The sequence below is a fragment of the Biomphalaria glabrata genome, chromosome 9, assembly GCF_947242115.1.
Source record: "Biomphalaria glabrata chromosome 9, xgBioGlab47.1, whole genome shotgun sequence".
Classification (NCBI taxonomy): Eukaryota; Metazoa; Mollusca; class Gastropoda; family Planorbidae; genus Biomphalaria; species Biomphalaria glabrata.
The window spans coordinates 223,928-251,598 of record NC_074719.1 but is presented as its reverse complement, the minus strand read 5'-3'; the positions used below and the strand labels follow the sequence as shown (position 1 = coordinate 251,598).

The following is a 27,671-nucleotide window of genomic DNA, read 5'->3' as shown; positions in this document are numbered from 1 at the left end:
GCTCTCACTGGTGACACTTCCACTGAAACTTCCAAGTTCAACTTACTCAGACTAGAGTTGAGAGTACTCAGACTCCTCTCAGTCTGTGAACACTACACTTAAATGTAGAACTCTAAACTTATTAAATAATCTAGATCTACTCGTCTAGTTATACTATTACTATACTATAAAATACTATAATCATAGTAGATCTATAATCTAGATCTAGAACTAGAAGTTCAAGTTCTACACTACTACTCAGTACTAGTCTAGTAGTAGTGATAAGTAGTACTACTTGACTTACTACTAGACTAGTCTAGTTACTAGCTAGAGTCTAGAAGTTATTATTTACACTGTACAGTGACTCACGTAACAGTTATCAGTAAGTAATCAGTAACTCACTCAGTAACTGCCATTCAAACTTAAGTAAAGTTAGTCAAAACACTAAAATTTAAACAATCTCAGCTTCACAACTGACTTGAACTGTTGGAGTTGAAGTAAAATTGAGTTCTAAGTAATGCAATATAACTGTAACTAGATCTAGACTATCTATATAATATATATTATATGTAGATACTCCTAAGGATTGAAACCTAGCATACATATGTGATATTTCATTTAAAATAGTCTTCTCAAAGGTGCATCTCCACTCCTTAATTTACTTTTAAATTGCTATAAAATAAAAATCATTTAAAAAAAATCAAACTTGTTGTCAATGCTGAACCACCACCACTCATCCTTTAGTCTGTTGGGGCACTACACATGATCTGCTTTTTTTTCTCCATTCCTTTTTTCTTTTTGTAACCATGACTAGAATCTTTTTTAACAACAGGCCTGTCCTTTCTTTGATGTCTGCCCTTCACTTTTTCTGTCTGCCTATTGTTCTTTTTCCTTTCTTTTTCATTATAACTAGGATAGATGTTATATACTATAACTAGGATAGATGTTATATATTTTAAAAAACCAATCTGGGCATATATTGCACCAAGTCTTTTATTTCAGGAAACATTTCCATGGCTACCATCTACACTTGCTGATGTACTGGAAATAGTGGGTAAGACTCCTCTATTTTTTTAAAGCACACTAACACTAAGTAAATGGAATCTAAAAATTAAGGCTTCTGTACATATATTTAACACTAATTGATTTTTTTTTCATTTCAGATGTTGAAACTGCTTGCTCTGATGAATTGACAAGAGAGAAATTTATTACACTAGTTGGGGCATTACGAGTAAGCTATTTGTCTTAGAAAAAAATGTTTTTATCAGAAGAAATCCATAAAGAACATTGTTTGACAGAATCAGTCATCAGATAAATGGGTGCATTTAGTTTCTATTTTTTTAAAAGTGTGTTTAAATCCTTATTCATTTTGGTCTTTGTTTCATTTCATTTTATTTCAGGCATGATAATAATCTGTGCTAGTTTTATTTTATTATAGATTTTTAAAGTGTGTGCCTTTTCATCTAATAAATGTTTTTTTTTTTTTTTTTTTTAAACAGCAGTATATGAAGAAAACAATATTTTAATTAATAGTAGTGTTGTATTTTTAAAAAAGTATTTTTATGTACTATTTCAGAACACTATTATAGCTGATTGCCTTTTAAAAGAAAGATTAGACCAAGACTCCTTAGAGTTGGTTGGTTTAGTCAGTTCTCAAGTTGGATATAATCAGAAATATGTGAAGACCAAAACTCAACTTTAGTAAGTTGTTGATTGGAATTAGGAATACAGTGGAACCTGCTTAAAGGCATACCTGGTATGCAACCCTGACCCCTCCAAATCCCTAACCTTCAAATGTTTAAACCAGAACACAACTTTAGTCAGTTGTAAATAGGAATTATTAAAATATTAAGATGAGGTGATTAGCAATTATTAAAATATTAAGATGAGGTGATTAGCAATTATTAAAATATTAAGATGAGGTGATTAGCAAAGGTGCTGTGCTAGTTAGCAATAGAGCTGTTTAAAAATAATGGTTTCCAAATGTTATGCAATTAATTTGGTTCCAATTTTATTCTTCTTTCTATTATTTTTGTTTACAGAATGTGAATCATAGCCTACAAATAGTTTTGAAATTCTATGCAAGCATGAGCTACTGTGTTATAATTATTATTATTTTTTTTTTCAGTTACAAGCAGCAGAAGTTTAATTTGTTAAGAGAAGAAAGTGAAGGCTACTCAAAATTAATCACTAAATTAAATCCAGATTTCAATCTCAAGATTTCCTGGGAACAAGTGCTGCAGAATATTCAATCATTGATTTGTAACTCATTGGTCCATTATGATATAATAAAAACCAGTCAAATTAATTTTCAACTTTAAAATTCAAAAGGGCGTAAATTAGTAACTTAATTATCAACTTTTGTTTTCTTTATATTTTTTTAGGTTGTTTTGATCTTCATCCTAACCGCATGTTAGACGTTATCCTTGAAGCTTTTGAATGCCATCCTGAAGAGAGCCTCTTCTATGTTCCACTCCTGCGCGCATACATTATAGACAAGTTGACTTTGTGCCATATTCTAGGATTTAAATTTCACTTCAGAGAGGTAATACTCTTTGTTCTGCTGTCTGAGCCATTGTTAGGATAAAAGTTTATGTGAAGAATTAAAGCTATCATCATGAAACTTGTCAACATATTTGTGTTTTGTTTATCCTGACATTGTTTCATTTAAATTGTTCTATTTCTCAGTCTGCTGACTGGCGCACTCCCAAATCATTGTTCACATGTGCAGCACTTTTATTAAAGAATGAGCTGGTAGATCTAGATGACTTGTATCCTTATGTAAGTTGATTTTGGTAAATACTCTGAACTTGTACATCTACTGTATTTTCTTGCATATAGTTATTGTGGGTTATACAATTTTTACAAATGAATGGCAGCTGTGCCAGTGTAAAAAGGTACTGGGTTAACAAGAATTATTTTATTCATAAACAAAGCATAACGGAACCTATCAACATACTGGTGTGTCTTTATACCTTTATACAGTTTGCTGTGTTTTTGTTTATGTGTACATTGGAAAGCTTTATGAGCATCTCATTATAAACCTCAAGAAAACAAATAGTACCAATGATGGTACTTTATTTACCAGTAATTTAGTCACACTTTGCACATGTGGGGTATATAATGGTGTTGTTCGTACTATTTTGTTTCTACTTAATTTGTAATTTGTGCAGGTGACAATTATATGCAGGGTATAAAATACATGAAAATATGCCTCACAGCTTTCAAAAACATCCAACTTGTATTTTTTTTTTTTTTTACTTAAAGAAATCTTTTTCCAAATGCTTGTAGTTGTCATTCTAAACATTTTTATAATTTGTTTTTACGCTGTTGTTTATGGGCTAAATTTGGCTCTTCTGTATTGGATGTACTGGTAATATTATGGTTGTGAATTTGACAGTTATTACCAGCAGACTCTGAAATAATTCCATTTCACAACAAAGAAGTTTCAGATGCCAAAGCCTATGCTAAAAAGCTGAGTACTGTGATATTGGCTGATAAAAAAGAGGATGAAAAGAAAGAAGAAGAACAACAGATTATTGATTTGGTAAGGTCTAGCAGTAGTTAAAGCTATTAGTTCATTAGTATAAACATTTCAAAATTGTATGCCATTATTTCTACTTTCTATGTCTTTTAATTTTTGTGTTTTGTTTGTGTCACCATGTTATTTTAGATGGTGGTTGGGTGGGTTCATATTATAATGAGTTATATACTGTAGACCAGTGATGCCCAAAGTACGGTCCGCGGGCCAGAACCGGCCCGCCATATGGTTCCATCCGGCCCGCCGAAATGTCGGCACAAAAAGTAGAAAATCCTCCCCCATTAAAAATAGTTGTAAATGTATCTTTACCTTCGTTAGGACCCTCACTTTTTCTGTGATGGATTGATACCACGACCTTTAACGAGTGAGCGTTTGCGAGTTTATGAAATGGAACTCTGAATGCAGAGTCTACCAGTTAAAGTGAATGGATCTTTTTTTGTGGGACATGATAATAAGCCAACATATTTGTTTTGTAAAGAAAGTCTCTAGGGCTGTTTCAAACAAACAAAAACCCCATATACATCGGCATTATAAAACAAATATGAAGGCCTTCTTGGTTTGAGCCGCGTCTTGGTTAAACTACGCCTAGAGATTGGAGGACCGATGAGAATATTTACCGAAAAGAGACAAGAAAATAAGTTGGTGGTAAAGGTAGCTAAAATGTTGCTCACATGCGTTTCGAAAGTTAAAATGGCCCGCAGGTCGAATAAGGTTGAGCATCACTGCTGTAGACATTATCAGGATGAATATTTGCACATTTATACAGCTCTCATAAATAAGGAAATAACACTTAATGTAGCAGACACAAATATGTTTAATGTATATGTATATAACAACACTACATAGGAAATTTGATACACAATCCAAGAATAATCAGTAATAATCCTTTATAGAAATACTTGACAAAAATAGTAATAACTTAAAAACTTACAAATGTCAACTGCTTTATAATAACTCTATAGTGACTGCTTGCAATAACTTTCTCAAGTGACTACCTTCAATGCCTGCCCCTTACTGACTGCTATCAAGTAACTACTTAGCTTAAGGTTAAAAGTGTTCACCTTCAGAAACCATGAATTGTGAATTAAACTGGTAATATCAAAATAGTGTATCTCTGTATGGCACCAACTTTGAGGTGGTGACAGTTTGTATTTGAGCTTAGTAGTATAACAATGGTGTCACTGCTATTATGTGACGTTTGATTGTATATAGTAGTGTAAGTAAAGATGAATTTTGTACTACTTGATGTCACACAAGTCCACTCCAATTCATACAGAACAACACATATTAAAATTCATCAAATAAGACCTTGGTTAGCTGACAAGATTTATTTACTATAAAATACAAAAACAGTTCACTGGCAATTCCAGCCATAAAGAATTACATATGATGCTTCATAAATCCAATGAAATATTCTAAGTAAACAACTGGTATTAAACTATTGAATCAACTACATTAGACATCCTTACAGTTTAAGAACATGGCGATCACTGCCTCTACCCATGTGGTTAAAATTCTAGAACGAGATTTCTTGCCCACAATTCAACTGTGAATGCTTGTTTCCCACGTCAAACATTGTGAACATGAATATACCATTTACTTCGTGCTTCCCAACAAAATACATGTCACTAACTATCAAACAATGATGTGACAAAATGGTTAAATACACTTAGTAGATGTGGTGGCTGAGTGATAAAGCTCTTGGCTTCCTGGGTTTGAATCCTGATGTAGAGTGAGATTTTTTATCTCAGAATCTTTAGAGCACCTCTGAGTCCATCCAGCTCTGCCTGACATTAGTTGGGGAAAAGTAAAGGTGGTTGGTTGTTGTGCTGGCCACATGACACCCTTGTTAACAGTGGACCTGGCAACAAATGACCTTTACATCATCCACCCCATAGATTGTAAAGTCTGAAAGGTTAACTTCATCTTTACTAAAAACACATGCAGAATTAATGACAATGTTAAGTTTGTGCTTTAGAATAACAAAACATGTTTCTTTGTTTTGAAAGATTAAAGAATATATATTAATAAGAAGTGGTTAACAATATGACTTAAGTAAGTTTGGCTATCTTTTTGTTTTCAGAGAGAAAACATTCAAAAACTTGGTCTGTGTGAAGCTTTGCTAGAAATAGGAGCCTGGGAGAATGCTAGGGCCATCATTGACAGGCTGCCTGAAAACTTTGTTTTGGTTCATCCATCCATCTCCTATGCCCTTTGCTCATTAGTAAATAGAGTGATAGAACCTCTATATGAAAAGTAAGTTTACATTTCTAAATAGAACTAATATCAGTATGATGTTTTACTGACTTTTTTTTTCATAAGAATTTTAAAAAACAACTAGTTTTATTATCGTAATTTCTTGTCTTTCAGGAACATAGGGTTAGCATCTGTGTTAGCCAAGTGGAGAGTTAAGAAAGTAGAATCCTGTGATTGTCCTCTAGCCTACAACTATCACCAGCTCTATCACTTAGCCATGCCAATGTTGTATTACCTGGTCCATATGCTTCTCGGGATCCTATTTTGATGGTGAAAATAATGAGATAGGCTAAAGCCTTCATGTCAAAGGTAAGCACTTTCAGGTTCCAAATATAATTTTAATGTTTTTGTAAATATGATTATCTTATTTTGCAATTAAAAAAAAATATTGTTCAACTAATTATTTTTTCATAAATATTTAAATGAATTACAATTAGAAGCGAGATCATATTCAATTAATATCCCTTAAGTAATCACCAGCACATAATTCTATTATATCTAAGACAAAGTATTAGAATTCCCATATACAAAATGGTATTACAAAATAAATTATGTTTAGAACTGAAATGAATAGTACAACATTCTGTTACAATGGGTTATTAAAAACTTTTAAATATAAAGATCATGAATAGATTAAATGAAAAATTACTTTTCAACACTTTTTAAACCAAGCTAACACTGAATACAGTTATAGCCTGAGTGTGTATTTTAGAACAGAGTGAACATAATTTTAAATGACAATTTCAGCATCACTCCGGTGGCATTGGTCCAGAGGATGAAATTGCTTACTATGGGTTTTTAAATGCTCTTGAAGAAGTCCTGCTACCATCTCTTTCCCTTCTTCTTCAATGGCGGAAGAATTGTGGACTCTACTAAAGCTCTATCCATATGAGATAAGGTGAGAAAGCTAATGTTGCTACATCTGTAATTATCTTATGATCATGGACACTTGTTTTTATCGAAGTGGGCGTCATCTTTTAGATTTTTGTGTGTGCCTCCCTTTAGCAATAACATTTTTCTTGTTGCCCTACCTAGAAAATGTGTTGCCCACTTAGAGGCTTAATGAAAGCAAAAAAAAACAACTTTCTTTTACCATTCAGATATCATCTCTATGGGACATGGAAAAATTAGAGTTTTTTCTTGTATCCAATACTTATGAGTACAAGAGCAGATTGTCTGGATAGAGCCAAATACATCATGAAGTAAGTCTAAAACTTGTGTCCTGAGATGTTTAGACAATTATTGCCCTTGCTTTCTCTTGTATTTAATCCTAACACTGCCATGAACTGCCTATAGTTTGTGTTTATAAATAGGATTCTCAATTAAATTGAGATACTTGATTCGAAAATTCATAAATCATAAAGTTAGGGTAGACATGTTTTTAAACAATCTCCTTTTTTTTCTGTAGGCGTCTTTCTAAAGAGACGGTGAAACCCTCTGGTCGACAGTTAGGCAAGTTGAGTCATAGTAATCCTAGCATTGTATTTGAATATGTAGTATATGCATGTATATTTTTTTCTTACAATTTATTTGTCGCTGTGTAAGGATCATCATATCCATTGTAAAATATCTTTTAGATTTTTTGATTGAGTAAATGTTCTACAAATTTGTGATCACTATCTTTAGATTTTGAACCAGATCCAGCGGTATGATAACTTGATTGGTCCAGTAGTTGACTCCCTCAAGTACCTGACAACTATTTCTTATGACATGTTAACATGTATCCTTTAAAGTGGTCTGGATGTTCTTTAACTCTTCAAGTGTAATTTAATGTTGTAGTCATTTACTACATTAGTTTGAAAAGATTAATCTTGGCTAACAAAAATATCTTAAAACTGTATAAACCTTTTTGTCTCTTGAACAGGGCTTTCAATTGTTGCATTTAAATTTTTCCCCTAGATGTATTGAATTTCCTGATTTTTTTTTTTAAATTTATTTTACAGAGAAAAAAGTGTTGTTACAATAATGTTCTTTAAAATATTTTTCCCTATGATTATGACATGGGATAATCTCTAGTTTTCCATTTTATGAGTTTATTTATTCTGTTTGGTGAAAATAATGCATACATTCTATTTTAAAAATGTCAAACAATTAAACATGAATAATAAATAATACTTAATGATCCTTACATTAGAAACAGTTTGTATCATTGAAGCCATTGCTAATCCAGAGAAAGACAGGATGAAAACATATAACATGAATATCTCACTCTGGCTCCAAAGTAATACATTAGTTTTAATGAAATATTTTTTGGAGCATCATCCCTAGCATCACTTGAATGTAAATTTGTAAAAGAATTATTGACACAGCTATACATTGTATGCTATACATTGTATTTCTAGCATTGATCTACTGCTCTTGAGAGAGGTGGTGCAAAAAATGGCTGGGGTGGAAATCTCTGAAAAAGTCACAGATGATCAGTTGGAAGCAATGGCTGGTGGAGAGCTGGTCAGACAAGAGGTACAGTTCATCTCAAGTAATAGTGTCATTGAACACGCAGAATGTACAATCTTATTATACTCATGCATTTTGTGTACTTTACAGGGCAGCATCTTTTCTCAAATTCGGAACACAAAAAAATCTTCTACTCGCTTAAAAGACACATTGTTAGAGCACGACCTTGCCTATCTTTGTGCTTGTTGATGTCTCAGCAGAGAGACAGCACTGTATTTGCTGAAGATGTCAACAAACATTTAAAACTAGTTGGAAAACTCTATGATCAGGTAGGCAATGGCACACATTTTCATTAACTTCATCAAATGTGTTCATTTGTCTGTATATAATTCTTTTTCTATGTAAAATTATAGCTTTTATATAGTGCTACTTTCATGCTATTTAGCAGGCTCAGAGTGCTATGGTCCAATTTCATTTGTGGACCAGTGGGAGGGGATGGGGGTATCTGGGAGAAGGTTTTTCTATGCTGCCTTTAGTCTGATTTTGAACCTCGAGCCCCCTTCATAGGTAGCCAATCCAAGTTCAAGCGTACTTAGCCTCTTGACCATGCTTCCTTATTAATATTTTCCTGCACTTGTAATTATTTTGACATTGTAGCCAAGTAAAAAGAATTTAAAAAAAAAGAGGGTGTCTGGGAGAAAGTTTTTGTGCTTCTTTTTTATTTGGGCGCTCAGCAAACACAACACGATCACATGTCAATATAAAAATTTCCTGATGTACATTGAGATTCAAACTTATGCCCCTTGTTACATGTCCAAGCATTTCATGCCACTCAACCTCACAGCCCATCTTAGTTGTTAGTGACAGTGGAAAATATGACAAGAAAGTTTCCTCTTCATGCAACTCAGTACAGAAGAGTTTGTGAAGAGATTACCTCCCATTGATGTCTTGTTATCAACCTACCGTATCCCTCATTCAGCTGCCTTCTTTCTCTCCAAACTTCTCTATGCACATGCTATCAATGTAAGCTTCAAATTGAATTGTCTGCCCAGATTTAGTATAACAATATGTTTCTTAATTTTTTTCTTTGAAAAGCAAATAATTCTTTTCATCTTTAAATTGTTCTTATAATTATTCTTAAGTACTCCATTTTTAAGTTTGGCAGGGTAGTTGATTGATAAAGTGTTGAGCCTTTTGAATCAAAAGTCACAGATTGGGTCTTGGTGAAGCATTATGGTTTTTTACTCTAGATGGGTATGCAGCTACAGCTGGTGAAGTCAAGGTCATTGTGCTAAGCCACACTGCATCATCATTTACCCTGGAGTCTTTAACTTTCACTTTTTGTTTTAAAAAAAAAGTTTAATATACTAATGACTGTTGTGCAATACTTAAGAGAGTGAACCCAAGTCTCTACATCTCATTACAGGTCAAATATGATGAACTGAAAAAGTTGAAGGACAAAAAGAATCATAAGGTAGCTTTTAGTATATTGTTCAATCTTTTGTCTTTTTCTACTCATTTTCTTTTTACATAAAACATTTTTTTGTGTCTCTCATTGATTCTAGACCATTTGCTACATTAATGCTTACAAAGAGGTTATGGGACCAGTGGTTGAAGCCATCAAGCCAGTGTTTTCATCTAAAATTTGGGATGACCTGACGTAAGTCTTACATAGCAGCCCAGCTTGATTCAAGAATGAATGATTGATTCCCTTGTGTAACCCAATGAATGTTTCCTTGTTCCAGGCCACAGTTCTACATCACTTTCTGGTCACTGTCCATGTATGACTTGTATGTTCCTAAAGGTGCTTATGAGAAACAGATCTTCTGCAGGAAAATCAAATCAGTACAGTGGAAGCTAACAAAGACATGGTATGTAGACTAGATGTGATATAATGTTATTAATTCTGTATACTTCAAGAAAATTAAACACATTTCACATTATCATTCCTTTATCATTCTAACCATTTGTGTTGGCAGCCAATAAAAGTTAGCCAGACATTTAAATTAATTGCCACCTCGTTTAAAAAATAATTAAGTTCCCTTTTCAGACTGCAATCTGAAGGGCAGATGATGTAATTATCATCTGTTTCTATGGCCAGCACAACAACCAACCAAGTCCCAAAATTAAAAATCCCAGTATTCACATAGATTTGAAACAGGAACTCCTTGTTTGAAAGTCAAGCACTTTATCTCTCAGTCACCTTGTTTGGTCTGTCCTTGTTTGAAAGTCAAGCACTTTATCTCTCAGTCGCCTTGTTTAGTCTGTCCTTGTTTGAAAGTCAAGCACTTTATCTCTCAGTCACCTTGTTTAGTCTGTCCTTGTTTGAAAGTCAAGCACTTTATCTCTCAGTCAGCTTGCTTAGTCTGTCCTTGTTTGAAAGTCAAGCACTTTATCTCTCAGTCACCTTGTTTAGTCTGTCCTTGTTTGAAAGTCAAGCACTTTATCTCTCAGTCACCTTGTTTAGTCTGTCCTTGATTGCTTGTCTTCTGTATAATTGTATGTTGAAAAGCAAAGCCACAACTATGATTTAAATAATAAAAAAAAGAATTGTGATCTATTTAGACATCTATGGTCTATAGAAAACATGTTGATGTAATTGCCCAATTCCAATGCAAGTATTTTTGGACCGATCTTTTTGTAGTCAATGTATTCTATATGATGGCCTGGGATTTGATTCTGTATAATAATTTCTTCAGAAATCAATAACAACCTGGTTATGATATTCAATTCTCGCAGCCTGTCAGCAAGAAACGTAAAGAGCAAGAAAGATGCAAGATCTTAACTGACAGATTGAAAGATGAAGCTAGGAGGCAGGTGGAGCATGTCCAGAGAGTGATGGAGAGACTAGAAGAGGAGAAACATTCTTGGTTTCCCACAGGTACTCACACATGCACACACACATATACATACATTGATACGTTTGTACCCATATCTGATCTTGTTCTAACTCTGGTTTCCCAGGGACTCTCAAGTCTGAGATGACCACCAATCTACTTCAGTATTGCTTGTTTCCACACTGTTGTTTCACTGCCAGTGATGCCATATACTGTGGTCATTTTATACAAGTTCTTCATAATTTAAAAACACCCAATTTTTCCACTCTTATTACTTATGATAGGGTAAGTATTGGGCACGTTCTATCTACAATATTTGTATATGTTATGAATGTGGCTGTGGTTATCAATGTAGGCGTGGTGGTGACATTGGGTTCTTGTTACAAATCACAGAATAATGAAATGACGCTGGGTGTAGCAGACACAATAAGTTTAATATAACACCACATAGTGAATACACCATACAATTCGACCCAGGAATCTGGTCAGTATTAATCCAACAGTAATATACGAATATCACAACTTAGTACTTATTCTATAACCAACTACTTTAAACATCTAACTCTACTGCTTATATCTTAAGTGACTCAATACAAGTGCTTGCTACAAGATCTCTATGTGGACTGCCTTGCCTTTAACTCTCTGGTTCACCTAAGGTCAAAAGTGTTCACCTTAGTGCAACATGGGTTGTGAATAAGATTCACAATATGGAATTAACATACACAATACAGAATTAGGGTTTCTACTCTATGGCACCAACTTTGAGGTGGTGACAGAATTCATTCAAATTACAATATATTTATATATGTTTGCACCAGTATTTTAAATACATAAACTCCACCCCATACTGTTGTTTTAAGATATGTAGATGTCGGGTAATCATGCAAAAAACCTAACCTGTTCAATCCAGATTGATTTTTTTTTCTAATTTTAGATTTCTATAGAGCCTGAAACTTTTTGTAAATTGTTTTTGACTAGCTGTACTGATAATGAGGCTTGACGTTATGGCAGATTTCTGTGCAGTGCTTTAGAGACTGTCATGAGGTGGCACAGCAGTCCAGCTATCTATGAAAAGGTGAACAATCTTTCTCTCTGATAAGACATGCTAAGATGTGCTAACATTTTTCTAGGCCAGTTATTCACTTTATACTTTTTTTTTTTTACTTTCAGGAGTGCTTCAACTTTCCAGGTTTTCTAACAGTCTTCCGTAAAGGAACTGATGTGAATAACAAAATGAACAGACTTGATTATGTTAATTACAGACATGTTTGTCATAAATGGCATTTTAGGCTAACTAAGGTGAAGACTTTAAAATCAAATGTCTTTGCGTTTAGGTTTAGGGTTAGAGTGTGGACTTTTGGGGACTGATACCCTTCCCTTCTTTTGTTAAACAGTCAGATCTGGTGGGGTAGCTATAAGAGCATTACTAATGTGAGGAGTATGATTAACTCTTTACCCCCCCCCCCCTATACTAACCTTGATAGGAGTATGTGGCTGCCAATGGGTCTTCTCACACCTGTTTTTTCTTATTTTTCTTTATATAGTAAGGATCCTCCATAGAAAAAAAAACAGATTTCAAAAAGCTTATAGAAATTGCTCAATGTATAAGCAGACATTATTCATCATGTTTAATAATACAGAATTGCCCCCCCCCCCCTTTTTTTAAAAATATATATCTAAAAATTTTAAAAAATATTTTGTGCATCAACAGTATAAAACCAGAGCAGACAAAGCATGTGTCAGACAGAGCTCAGTGCCTCCATCTCTTATACCTTTAGTACAACCCCTGTGCTAGATCCAGAATCTAGGGTGCCCAAAACATGGATTTGCATTGGCTTTTCTAGTTAGACTGGTTAAATAGGCTAACTGTTACCTTTTTCTTTCTTTAGTCTGTGATCACATGTTTGGAGTCCAAGAACTACAGTCAGATGAGAAATTCTTTGATTGTTTTGACCAAAGTAAATTCTTGATAAGTTCTTGCTTTCAGATAATGAAGATTCTGAGATTATTTTTGTATCAAATGATTATTATAGGTAATTGTTGATGGTGATGATAGGATGTCATCAAAAATTGAGAAGCTAACTATTAGAATTGAACCCAATTTAATAGTTTTGTAGATGTGTCTAGAATGAAAGATTCATTCAATAGTCTTAAAGACTAGTCTTCAACAAGGTCAGGCTAGTTTTATTTTCAGACAAGAAAATACCTGCTTGCATAAGTATGTAAAAGAAAATAAAGACACAATTTCAGCAGCTAATAGTTTTTGAAGGTAAATGCTGCTTCAGGTGAAACAAAAAAATTGTTGGACTTGAACTTCTCTTTCAGGTCATTATTTGCTTGTATGTCAAAGCAACTGTTACTGTATGGGCTGAATCAAGTTTTGTTTGATACAGAAAAAATGTCCCTTTGTGGCCCAGTATCAAATTGTCTTCTCCTGTTAGATCTTGTACTGAGTATCTAATTGGTTTCTCCTGTCAGATCTTGTACTGAGTATCTAATTGGTTTCTCCTGTCAGATCTTGTACTGGAGACAGTTTGATCTGGTGAACTGTTTTCATTTAGTTCTCACTAATTATCTGCTGGTATTTTTAAAAAAATGATGACCATGTTCACATCATTGTGAGCATACTGAGTTACCAATATTCACTACACAGTATTATCCCTAACTTTGTATCTGTTTTAACAATCCCAACATTGGTCATTTCTTTATTCACTTGCCTTACATTGTCTTGTAAATAACCTATCAGCTGTTCTACTTTACATATAGTTGTGTGACATAACATTTTGTTTTCTCTCAGATTTTGCCTAACTTTCCAAGAATGACTCAGATTGGAATGGCCATAGAAAGACGAGTGGATAAACTTAGTAAAGAGGAGAAGGATAAAAGACCAGATATTTATGCATTAGTTATATTGTAAGAAAGAACAATCTATTATAGCTAAAACTAGACATGAGTTGCCTGATAGTTTAGTCTAATTTTATAAATGCCTTTGTATATGTATATTTGCCTACCTTCACAAATGTTTATGTAATGCTATGCTAGGTATGCTGGACAGTTAATGAGCAAGAAACCAACTTGGGTACAAGAAACGGAATTCCATATAAAAGAAGTGAGTCTGTTGTCAAACTGTATGCACATTCACAACATTAATTTTATTTTAAAAAATATAACAATGCTTTCTACAGTTTTACTATATACATAGACCAATGAATGGACTATTTAAAATACATTTTTTATCTACCCGGTGTGAAAGTAATGAAACATATTTCTTCCCTAAGCCAAAGAAAACCAACAATACAGAAGCACAGAATCAGACACAACAGCAGTGGCAGTCAGACAGCTCATCAGGAATCAGTACTAAGAGAGATGTTGATGGTAAAGCAGGCTTAAATTTGTTTAAAACCTGTCGAACGTTTTTAGGATCAGTGATTGAGAGAGATGTAGATTTTAAGGCAGGCTTAAACTTGTCAAATATTTTTAGGATCAATGATTCTTCTGATCTTTTTTATTCATTTGTGATATTTGTCTTATGTTGAACAGGACGCTCCAAAGATGTCAAACCTGAACTCAGTTCAAGAGAAGAGAAGAGAGCTACAGAAAGTGAAAGAGAGAAGAGAGCAGCAGAGAAAAAAGAGAATCTACACTGGTAAACTGACATCAAGTGACTTTTATTTCACAGACTACTGCTTCTACCTGCTCTAGGTACTGCATCATTCTTCCATTCTATCTATGTTTGTTGGTATTATATACTTGTTTTTAACATTTTTTTAATTAATTTTGTCATATTCAAAATATTTCATACAGTTTTGATCTGAGTTTTTTTTCTTAATATTTGCTTTTAATTGGAGTTATAGGGTTATAGGTCTGTCACTTCTTGAACCTGTCACTTCTTGAACTTGTCAGTTCTAGTTGGCGCTAAAGGAAAGCAAACTTCCTCACATTTTCTATTTACATAATTCTTCTTTTTCTTTCATGTGGTTTGATCAGGTTGAAGAATGGAGTTCTAGTTTCTCCTTTGTGTTATATCTAAATTGTGGTTCTCTTGTGCTAGTTTTCTTTGTTTATGACTTTATTTTAAACTTTACCACAATTGTCAAATGACAATTTAAATTGTACAAACATCCCAACCCAATTGATCTGTACAATAAATGCATCGTTCTTTTTTTCTTTGTTAGTAAAATACATTTTTTCATGTTTTTTTACTAAACCCAGATTTAACTTGTAATATTTATTTCAATTTTGTTAGAGTAAAGAAAGAAGCTCGAGATAGTCCTGACCAATACCACAGGCAGGCAGGCACAGATCAGACTGAGGACTCAGTTAGGCCCAAAACGCCCAAGGAGGAGAAATTGAAGAAAAGTGACCGCTAAGACAGGGAAGCAACCAAGCTGGCCAAAGAGAAAGCCAAAGAAGAGAAGCATGAGAGGAAAGAACATGAAGCCTTTGCCAAGGAGGAAGAGAGACATTCATCCAGGGTGAAAGACTATGAAGGGAGCAGTGCAAGCCACAACTTGAGCACATCCTCCCACAGACATAGTGCTGAGCCATCACCCAAACATTTGGAGGAAAGAGGTACAAAGTCAACTGTAATATCAATAGTTCAGGATCAGTTAGGAAAGTTGATTATTCATCTACCTTTTTTTTTTAACTTTCTCTTCCTGTGAACTTCTTACTGACCAATTTATTTTTGGGCTAGCCCTCCATCATTTCTTTAGTGGGATGGAATCTTGTGACCAACTTGGACATTAAGTAGTCAGTTAGTTCTCATGGTTAGATCTCCTGGACATTAAGTAGCCAGTTAGTTAAGTTTTCAAGGCTAGATCTCCTGTTCTTATGATACCTGTATTTCTAAATAGCTGGTTTCTAATCTATGCAAAATGTGACAATTTTTCTGTTTTCCAATAAATGTACCTGTTAAAGTTAAGTTAAATGTACCTTTAAGAATTAAGTTAAATATAGACTGACCTAAAATACAGAATTTAAACTTTCATTTTTCTCTGGAATTGTAAACGTCTATTTCAAAGCTTGACATTTTACCACTCTGCCTCCTGTTGTACAGTTTTGTGTAGACTAGTTCTACTGAAGAGAGAAAAAATATTCTTTTAAGTCACATGATTTCTTTCCATATTATTTATTTTCTATGGGGCTTTATAAATAGTGATATAAAACATCCAGTTAATAGAAGCAGTGCTCTTCTTTTACAAGTGTGGAATACATTTTTGATTGATTCAATCAGTTAGCAACAAAAGCAATGCCAATATTCTCTGATTATTTGTCCACATTTGCCAGACAATCCTTTTTCTCAATCACTGTAAGCATTATTCTTTATTTGTCATTTGTTCTATACCATTACAGTTGTTCTGAAGACCAAATCTGGTTTCAGTGGAAACTTCTTAATTATTTTTTTTCAGATCCTAAACGAAGGCGTCTGGAAATGAGTGGGTCATCTCAGGTTAGTATACAAGTGTAGTGGAAGGTTTTTGTCCTGAGACAAGTTCTCCCAGACAAGCTAACCACAGTATGGTTTAAGGAGTATCCTCTCCATCAAGTGTTAAAGTGTCAAAGATAACCCAAAGTCTAATGTGAATAAAACAAGATCAAATGGAAAGTGTTCAAAGCAGAGATCAAATCAATAAGGAAATCAATGTGAAACGGAAGTAGAAGGTGAAACAAGGAGAGAATTAACAGAAGAGAGCTTGAATAAACAAGAGAAATGGAGGCAGTAAGATCCAAAAATGCTGGGGCCAGATGACAAGAGACGAAGGCACAAAATGGATGATACTGATACATTGCGGCTTGAGAAAAAGGTGAATCCCAGACATAGAGAGCACAGTGACAAGGGAAATGAAAATGTCTATGTTAAAAACAAAGAGCTTGATCACTTTGAAACCCTTCCTTCAAAACAATAACATTGATAAGCAGCTTGCATAGAGAGAGACAAATCTTGGATGGATAACTTATTTTTTGATGTATATTGCAAGTGGTCAGGTTTGAAACCAACTAACGTCACTCTGCCTACGACTGCCTATTGCGTCATGTAATATTGTTGCCAAAGAAACCAATGGAACAGAGGAAGAAATTTACCTTTCAAGGTGTCAAAAGCCTGATCTGTTTGATAAGCATCCTTTTCTTGAGGAGATAGAGGTGTAGTGAACAAAAATCTTTCTGTGAAGAGAGGAAATTGGTCTTATGAAACATGCTGCTCATCAGCCTTTGGTTTACCAATATGTGCAGTTAAAGTCAAAGAAGCATTTATTGAAAGATACTGACATATGATGACTGAAATATAGACGCCTTGAAAGTTGATAGTAGGGAAGATAATAAATGATCTCTTCTTGCTGCTGTTAATACCACCTGCAAACCATTCGACTAGCAGAGTCCTGATATCAAAAGAAAGTCATTATTTGAGCAAAGTTATAAAATGCTGCTGTCTGAACGAAGCAGTGCTGTCTTCCCACCTGGTCAGAAGTCTCAAGTGAAGCTGGTGTCTTCAGCATGTTGAGTGACTGCCAGCTACGTTGATGTACTGCTGTGATACAAGAGTTAATCCATCCTCTGCAGCTGTCTGAAACAACCTAAGAACAAGGTCATACTGAAGGAGCCATACAGAAATGAATCACTCTCCATCCTCTATCCACTGAAATGAAAACAACTAGCAGGGCCTATAACATCCAACCCTTTCTGGATTTTGTTTTAAAGTATTTAAAAAGGCAAGAATTCAGTGCAGATATCAATAAGAAATATTAACATTGATGAAAGCTGTGATTTGACATGTATTCTGAGGCAGTGACCGTTTGGAATTCTCCATGGGTATCCATTTTTAAATTCCGATACTTATGCTATTGGAAATAGTTATTAGGTTTATAACAAGCTTCTTTGTGATGTTTGAGTTATAACCTGTTTTCTGTAGACATCAACTCAATTTGCCCATGTTGAGAGTAAATTTTGCACTATGCTATATATTAGATAACATCACTAAAGCTTCCAGTATAAAAGGGCTACTAGACTCTCAACCTGTCTGCATTGCATTCTTGGTCCCCTGTTTACCTGTCAGCTTGTTTTGTGATGATGTTTTGACGTGTAGCTGCTTATTGTCACTCCAGTGCGATTGTTCCTTTGTCTTACTTCTGTTAACAATACTTGTCTTTTGTAGTATGTAAATAACAGGAAATGTAATTAATATGTTTGTCTTTATGCTGCACTGTTAGCATGTTCCAAAAAAAAAGGGGGTGGTGGAATGGAGCCGTGATCAGTGGCAATACAGTGGTCTCAGCGAAGTAGCAATGGAAAGATGACTAGAAACTTTTTAAGACCAGAAAGTGTTGACCATAGAGAGGGACTGAGTACATTTCTTGGCTAGTAAGAATACAAATGAAATGTTAACAGGAAGGTGGGAGAACAAACTTGATAGAAACAGTTGTGAGTACTGTACACATTGTTTTGTGAGTTTACTGTACACTTTGTTTTGTGAGTGTACTGTACATTTTGGTCCATGAATAAACAAACCAGCAGTAGATTGTATGCAACATTGATTTTGTCTGTCTCTATTTTTCATTATTGCACATCACTTTGAATGTTGGTTCTAAAAGTAACTTATGTCCATTATCTAAGTGATAATGATGGATGCCAATGTATTTTTCAAAACTTTCTTTCTGTTTATTGATGTAAACCTGTTTCATTTTTTTTGACCAAAAATGTTTTACTTCCATTAGAACAAGACCCATATGAAAGTAAAAGCTGACCCAAGTCTAAACATGTGTGGGCCTATTTGTAAAATGTATTGTTCAGAAAGAAATGAATGTATCCAAATTAAAAAAAAAGATCTTGAAATAATATTCATTCAGTAACATAAAAAAGATACCAACATAACCTAGAAATAAAACTTCTATATTAAATATCATGAGAGATAGTGCTGTCCACCTTCATTCAACCCAAACTTGAAGGTGAATCACATAGGGTAATAGGTTTTCTTTGAAACCATATCTTATTCTCAAGACTTCTTATAGAGATTTTCTACTTAGGTCTTACAACTGCAAAAGCTAAACTCATAAGTCAAATAAAAGTTTCACTAATTAGTGTCTTGCTTTTATCAGAAACATTTGTTTAATTGTTTTAAAATATTTTTCTTGCTGCAATGAAAGCTGTTTCAATTGTCTTCAATTCATCATGCCCTGATCATATGTTGTTTGATATAGCAATGTTTTCATTGGTTTTTTTTTTTTGGGGGGGGGGGGGGTGGGGGAGATAAGGGCATGATGAATTGCACACTGGCCTGGCATGGTTGTGGCACTAAAACAAAACATGAGATGCTTTGCCACCACATCATCTTCTTCTTTACCACCACAACAGCCACTGCATGTCATGTTGACATGTTGTGCAACTTACTTCTTGATTGTAGGAGTCACCAGTGGATGGACAAAGCAAGCACAGAAAGGTAATGACCTTGTGACCTCTAGACACACTAAGTCAGCCCCATCTCTTTTAGCCTGCTTCCTTCTAAAAGTATTTTTGATATGGCATCTTCTGTCCAAGCTAAACATAATTTTTAAAAATGATGGGGTGGCTTAGCTTATGTGATATACAATATATACCTGGATATTCGTTGTTTAAAGTGTGACTTCATAATGGCTTAGACTATCAAATTACATAAAACTAATTTAAATTGCTTTAGCTGTCATTTTGGGATCATCAATCTCTGATGGTCTGCAGTTAACTTTAAACATTTTATTCCTAGATAAAATCTCAGCTTTTGTTTCATTAATTTACTCTTTAAAAAAAATTCTCTTGTTGTTTATACCTTAAATGAGAAAAGAAAATTGCCTGCACTTGGTCAACTAAGTTGTGAAATGTAAAAGATGTTTATGTTAAAGCTCATTGTGGTATTTACACCAATCAGTGGACACTTTAACAGTAAATACCACTTGATAGAGCACTGTTTGGTAACAGCAACAGATATAGAGCTCTAATTCCCAGTTTACTTATTATTTGACAGAGTCCCACAAGTCAAGAAGCTGATGAGTCTTTTGAAATGGAAAAAGATCGTAAAGATAAAAAGAGGGTATGTTTATTTTATTTTTTTTGTGTCCTAGTGTAAATCTTTTTTTAACTCTTTCTCTCCATAATTATTTTCCATGTTCCAACTGAATTATCCATTTTGCTCATATGTATTTCACTATCCTGTTATGATTAAACTTCAACAACTTGTTTGTTTGTTTTCGGAAAATGTTAAGTTTGGTATAGAATTAAATGGGACTGTATGCCTTTTTTAGATAAATACTAATATTTATAAAACCTAAACGATATTTTATTTTGGATAATGGAATGTAAAAATAAAAACTTACTGACTTACCAAGTCTATTAAGATCTAGACCATATTTTATGATCCAAACTGAACTAAAACTGTTCTTAATGATAGTTATTCATATTTTAACATAACTTAATATATAATGTATATAAAACATAAATTAATTGTCTTGAGCTCACTATCCCATGTCATTTTCATATGAAAAATTAATATTAAATATAGATCCTTTTTTTTTTAGCCCCCACTCTTGAAAAACATCCTTTTTTTGGGAAAAACACGATTGAAAATAAGAAATCTGTGTATTCCAAGGGGAACTATTCAAAATTAAATTTTAAGCAATTAAAAACATTTTGGTGTATATTTTAAGAAAAGATTATGAATTGTATTATTCTTAAATGCTATAAAAATGTAGACTAGGACACATTGGGATAATTGTTAAGTGGTATTAAATTAGTTTAGGAGAGATTATAAATGTATTATATCAACTCCAGTGATTCTCTTCAGGAACACTGTTGAAACCTATGACCCAGAACTTTCCAAAAGAAGAAAAAGTGAGGATCATTATCTAGCTTCACGTACGTATTGATAGAATCATTCTAGAACTCCTTGTTTTACACACTTCTGTACAAATATTTTTGAGATGAAGGCACTGCCTCAAGGCTCCAAACTTTTTTTTCTCCACTAAATGTAGGCAAACAAAATGGGGAAGCCAATGGATCCTCCAAAATGTATGCAGAGAGAGATTATAAAGAGAAATCTAAACAACAGAGTCACTCCTCTAAGAGCAAGGTAAACTTTTCACCTTCACCTGTCCCTTAGTCTGTTGAACTATTGGGGCACCACACAATATAGGTCAACCATCTTTCTCCATTCCTCTTAATAGAATCTCTTTCATTGGCAGGCCTGTCCATTCTTTAATGTTGTGTTCCCATTGCTTCCTCTGTCTCCTTTTTTTTCCTGGTGCTGTTCCCTGGAGGAGAGTTTTGCAAGCACTGAGGACCTTTTGATATTGCCATAAAGGTTTAATTTGTGTTATTTTACAGAGGTAAACATTTATGGACAGAAAACTGATTTTTTGGTTTTGTTATATTCACTAAGAACCATTCTTCACATGTGAAATAATTGACATAAATAAGCATGGTCTAAAAGCTTTTGTTTTCAAATTATTTTATACACATACATCTAAACTATTTTTTAAATACTAAAATGTAACTAAATTAATTGTATATTCAATGCTATTAGTAGTACCACAACAATGTACATAGATAACTTACAGTCCACTAATAACATACACTTTTGATTTAGAAATCAAGTAATAGAAAAACAAAGTTTTTTTTTTCTTCTTCAAATTAAGTAAGCATCAATCTATTGTAAAGCCATGTTAAACATATGTGTTTTTAATTTACAATAGTTGTATAGTATCTTTCTTATCTGAAGCTGGTAATACAATTCAGGTGTTAGTTTTTGTGTAACAGTAATAAGGCATGACCATGTCTGACTTGCAGTGTTCTATTGCTTTATATGGGTGCACATTTCTTTAATTATTTTTTTATTTTTTTCATTTGCTTTGAATTAGAGAATTTATTTAATAATTCTCTATACCTCTCTATATCTTAAGTTTTGACTTGTTTGATTTTTTCCTTTTCTCCAGGAACAGTTTAATGAAACAGATGGATCTCCAAAACTGAAGATGAAAGAAAAGAGAGACAAATCATATCCTTGATCTAGGGACTGAGACTTGATTATGTAGTCAGCTGGGGCTTAATTATTTAGTCTTTATGGTAAATACTTTCAGGTCTTAAAGTTTCTAGTCATCTTTCCATTGCTAGATACATGAGTGAGGTGTGTATATTAAACATTTCAATTGGGAATTAAACATTTCAATTGGGAAAGGTAGAAAAAAAATCCAGTCACTTTAAAAAAAAACATAAAAATCAGTTGGTCCTTCTCATGTTTGAATTCAATAGTTTGTAATAATGGCAGTTTAACTTTAAAATAGTCATTATGTTCATCCATCCCGGTGGGACTACAGCCCTTGGAGGGCCCTGACCTACTATAGCACATCTTTTCATTCTGATCTATCCTGCTGTTCTAGATCTGCCTCTACATCGTCAAGCCACTGTACTGTGGCCTACCTTTGAGGTGCCTGCTTTTTGTTTGTTTTGTGAACAATCTTTGCTGCTCCTCTGTTCTCTGACATTCTTTCAAGGTGACCTGCCCAGCGTAATCTGTTCCTTTTTATTTCCGTCATTATGGAGGGGGGTCTTGGTATATTAGTGATCATATTACTAATTAGAGCCTAGAAATAGATAATGTTGCCTCTTAGTACTTAAGTTAGTAATCTGATTGAAAGTGTATAATTTCCTTAACTTCTTCTCACATGTTCCAAAAAACAGAAAAAATAAAACCAGTTTGATCTGGATGTTTCCAGACTGCAGTCTCTTGTTGACTATTGTTAGTTGGATGGCAATGTGCAGCTTTTTAAACCTTTTGTTTTCCCTTTTGAAACATTGATTTATATATTTCTCAAACATTTTTAGATAGTAACATATGTTGATCTGTAGATCTAGTGTGGGTGAATGTGTGATATCATGTACATTAGACTCTGGCCATTCAGTTGGTTCTGTAAAATTACAAAGTGACACTCAGGCTTTTGTTGAAACAGATCTGCCTTCTGGTCAAATTATATTGAGTCATTTCTACAGGTTCAAAACAGTTCAACTTATGGACCAAGGTGTTGAGTTGATCGTTTCACTTGTTCAATTGAAATCCTATCCAGTCCTAGTTCAAAGTCTTAGTGTTAGTGGCAAGCATTGCTTCCAGTCCTGTGGGATCTACTGGAAGTGAACTCTAAAATATGACCATTGTTGCTGTACACACAGATTTCAATTATTTATGTTTGCTTCAAATTAAGGGTCTAAGTGACCTTGGTTGACTATGTTGATCATTGAATAAATGGACTGACATGTCCGCAGATTATAGTTTTGCTTGTTAATATATTTTCTTGTGTTGAATAGATTAAGTTTTAAGTTAAGAAATACTGACATTGTTCCATAACTTCTCAGCCAGCACATTACAATGTACTGCACTGATCTAAATACTTTATAACTACATCTCAGTTTGAATGAAAATCAATAATTATAAACTAGTACTGAAGTTACACATTTGAAACCTAAAGAAAATTGAAGACAAGTCGTAGCGGGCGAATAAGAACCTAAAGTGATAACAGCTGAACCATTGTTCTGTCTGCTGAATGTAACATTATATGTAGGTCACAGCTGGGACTGTGTAGCTGTTATGTGAAATACTGAAACTTCATACTCAAAAAGCCTTATTAACTCACTAATATAAGTAACTGGCACCAAAAGGGCGCATTAGCAGAACTACAGGCAACTTAATATAAAAGACTATATAGCTGCAATCTCACTGCTCAAACAAGGCATGATAGAGGCTGTTCTTTTTAGCTACATCATCTACAAGTTTCATTAGCCCCCTTTTTTTTTGTACCACCAAAGAGCATCTAGTCTCCTAGAAATGTTTTTTTATTACTATTTCAGCTTCATCGGACATCTGATAATACTTGTACTCTGCCAAGTTGCTTCCCTTTAATATTATCCTATTTACTGCTGCAGTCCATGTTTTTTTTTTTTAGAAGTATTTGCCTTTTGATTCAGCCCCACATCTCTGTTTTCAACAGACATCAAACAGGTTCTTGTCTAAACCACTGTTAGCAACTACTGGCAATACAGAAAATGAAAAATACAGAAACTTAGCCTATAATACATATGGGATCTGATATAATTCACTAGCGATATGGTCACGAATCTAATGGAGACCACTGGCCTATATTAGAATACACAAACGATCCATATTTCATACAGAAATGAATAACGAACAAAGTTTAGAAGAAAATATGCGAAAACGCAAAATTACTTTAACTTGGGAAATGCTCGTTTTCTGTACATTGATGTATGAACATAGATATGAAACTAAGTAAGGGCAGTCACTACTGCGTACTAAATATTTGGTTTACGGCAATACTGTACATTCCATAATATCGAGGTGGTCCACGTTTGATCCTGGTCCATATTGCAAGCCTCTCCCATTCTAAGTGATGAACTAACAACATAACTACTATATTTCGTAGAGGATTCGCTGTAGAAAGAACAGCAATTCAAAATAAGGTTGCACTTGTAGACTATAGGTCTACATTGAGATTCTCTGGTCTACCAGCCAATTACCAGCCTTTGGGTGACCCATGCGTCACAATCCCTCTCTCGACCTTGCTGGTGAAATTCAATGGAACGCTTCGTGTTACATTTGGCACCAACTCAGTTGTTATAGTTGACACTCCCAACTTATGGGGCTTCACTCCTGATTTTTCCTCGACGTTGCTTCCTGAAGCCTTATTTACCGCAAGCCAACCCGGGGGAGGGGTGTATTTTATCTTATAAAATACAGACTCTACTTCAAATAGATGATTACGCCCTACGCGTGTCCCTAGGCCAATGAAGTCATGTTTGAAGTCGAGTATGGCTACCACTCTCCTAGATACAAAGGATCTAAACCTAGGTCTATAATCAAATCATGCACATGGTATCGTGCCTTATCTTATATAATACAGACGTTACTTCAAAAAACAAGATGATTACGTCCTACGCGTCATGCATGTAGTCAATGACCTAAATTCTGCCAAGTCACTGGTTTTCCTGGATAGCTCAGGCAACCCATTCCATGCTCTAATAGCACTAGGGTACGCGTACTATTTGGTGGTAATTATCTGCCTCAAGCAAAGACAAGTTGTAGTCGTACGATCTTCTATACCCAAGAATCGATGTCTCAATTTTTTCATCTATCTGAGCACTCTACAATCGAAAGTACAATTCAACCTTTGTGTGTGTGTGTGTGTGTGTGTGTCATTGCATCCTAAGTAAGCATTAACATAGAAGAGAATGAATGAGATTTTGCATTCAACATTAAATGTAGAAATTGGACTTTTTGTTTTGGTCACTTGTGCCAAATTTTAAACATACGACGTTGGGTTTCCATAAAGTTTGATGGCTTTGAAAAGAACTAGTTCTGTTTAGGCTTTATGAGCTCTTCTTGAAAGATTCGTTGCAGAGTGTGGTGAAATAGTTGATACTTGTTTATGTTTGTATAGCGTCGTGAGAATGTGTTCACAACATTGGTTTTGAAGTGAAGTTTGAAGATTTACCTTTACCTATCCCTTAGTCTGTTGGACCGTTGGGGCACCAGGCAAGATTTGTCGACCGTCTTTCTCCATTCCTCTCTTTTTTTCCCCTTGTTTAGAACCTCTCTCAATGGCAGGCCTGTCCATTCTTTAATGTTGTCCTCCCATCGCTTTTTCTGTCTGCCTCTTCTTCTTTTTCCTGGCACTGTTCCCTGAAGGAAGGTCTTTGCGAGCCCCGTAGATCTTTTAATGTGGCCAAAGGTTTTAAGCTTTCGTCTTTTCACAATAGTTAGCAGGTCATCATGGGCTCCGATCGCTACAGTAACCCTGTCTCTGATTTCTTGGTTTGTGATGCGGTCTTTGAATGTGATGCCTAGGATCCTTCTGTAGCATCTCAATTCCATTGCTTGGATCCTCCTCTCAAGCTCTGCATTCAACGTCCACGACTTGCAAGCATATAAAAATGTGGCCATGACCAGAGAGCGCATCAGTCTGATTTTGGTGCCGAGGGCTAAGCCCTTATCTTTCCATATTATTTTAAGTTTTGAAAGGGCTGCTATGGACTGTGCTATTCGGGCCAATAATTCGGGTTTTGTTCCCTCATCTGAGACAATAGCTCCGAGGTATTTGAAGCTGTTAACACTAGTTAGCTTTTCACCTCCAATACTGATGTCTCTTTTAAAGCCCTGATGGCTATTGGTCATAATTTGAGTTTTTTTGGCATTTATTTGCATGCCATATGCTGCGGCAGTCTTGTCAATGCGCATCACCAGGTCAGCTAGTTCTTCTTCTGTCCCTGCTAGGCCGTCAATGTCATCTGCGAAGCGCAAGTTAGTAATTCTTCTTCCTCCAATGCTAACAGTACCTTCATAGCCCTCGAGGGCATCTTCCATTATCCTTTCAAGGAAGATATTGAAGAGTGTTGGTGACAGTAGGCAGCCTTGTCTTACTCCAACTGTGGTTTTGAACCAGTCCCCAATATTATTGTTGAAGTACACGGCACTGGTGGCATCCTTGTTGAGGTTCTGGATAACTTTGATTATGTTTTTATTAATGTTGTACTTTTCCATTGTCGCCCAGAGTGCTCCGTGCTATAGGCCTACTCAATCGGAAGCTTTCTTGAAATCAATAAAGACATGGAAAAGATTCTCTTGGTGTTGGAGATATTTCTCACAGAGTATTCTGAGGTTTAGGATTTGCTCTGTTGTGCTGCGACCTTGTCTAAAACCTGCTTGTTCTTCTGATATGATGTTGTCTGCTATCGGTTTTAGTCGGTTTAATAAGGGGATACGGATATGGCTTGTTGTGTGGTATATGCGTCCAGTACAGATGATCGATGGTCTCCCTACCCTCCACTATCCCCGCTTGTCCTGGGAGGAAGTTTGGGTTAGGGTGCAATAAACTTGAAATATGAAAAAAATATTCAAAACATTAAAAAAAAAAATTACACATTGGACAAGCGAATGTTTCAATATTAAAATTTAAAAAAAGTCTAAACGGAGCAGCTTTAACGAACATCTACTACGTACATTAGGATTCCAAAATATATTGTACATTTAGGCCTACTTCTAAAAGAAAAACGCGAAAATTATGTCTGTATGTTACTTTTCTTTGTCCTTATAACCGAGTTAAACCGTTCCGGATCCCAATTGGGATGCTTTCAGCGCTTCCCTAGACCAAATCTTGCTAAAAAAGGGAAGGGGGCGCAAATGAAATTGTTTTCACAACTAGTAAACGTTTGAGAAACACGGATCTACAGTTTATTATGGAATATTAAGGTACATTATAGTTTGTATAATTGAGTACGCATTTTAGCATGTAGGCTAAATGATGTATTTCAATAAATCTCAAAAGTGATTCTCTTGGCAAAAACATTATCTATATATAGCCTACCTTACCTAAAGACATGCGATATTTTGTTCTCTTAGTTAAAACAGAAGTCATAGCTAATCAATTTTTCGCCAAACAAAACTGTTATAAGTGAATCTGAAACACAATAGATGTCAGAACACAAACGGCTTTAAAAAAATGACTGTTATAGCCTTATAGGCTACAGCAAGTCCTTTTTTTAAGACGAGAAACTTTAGCATTTTGTAGAAGCGAAGTTTTAGATTGTGACTATATAATAGGCCTATATATTGTAGATATTTTGAGCTAGGTAATACACTC

At 34.6% G+C, this 27,671-nt stretch overlaps 1 pseudogene; it reads left to right on the top strand.

Annotated features, from left to right (window-relative positions):
- The window catches only part of LOC129928146 (THO complex subunit 2-like), a 30,038-nt pseudogene extending 6,896 nt beyond the window's left edge, over nucleotides 1-23,142 (top strand).
- The last annotated feature ends 4,529 nt before the right edge of the window (nucleotides 23,143-27,671 follow it).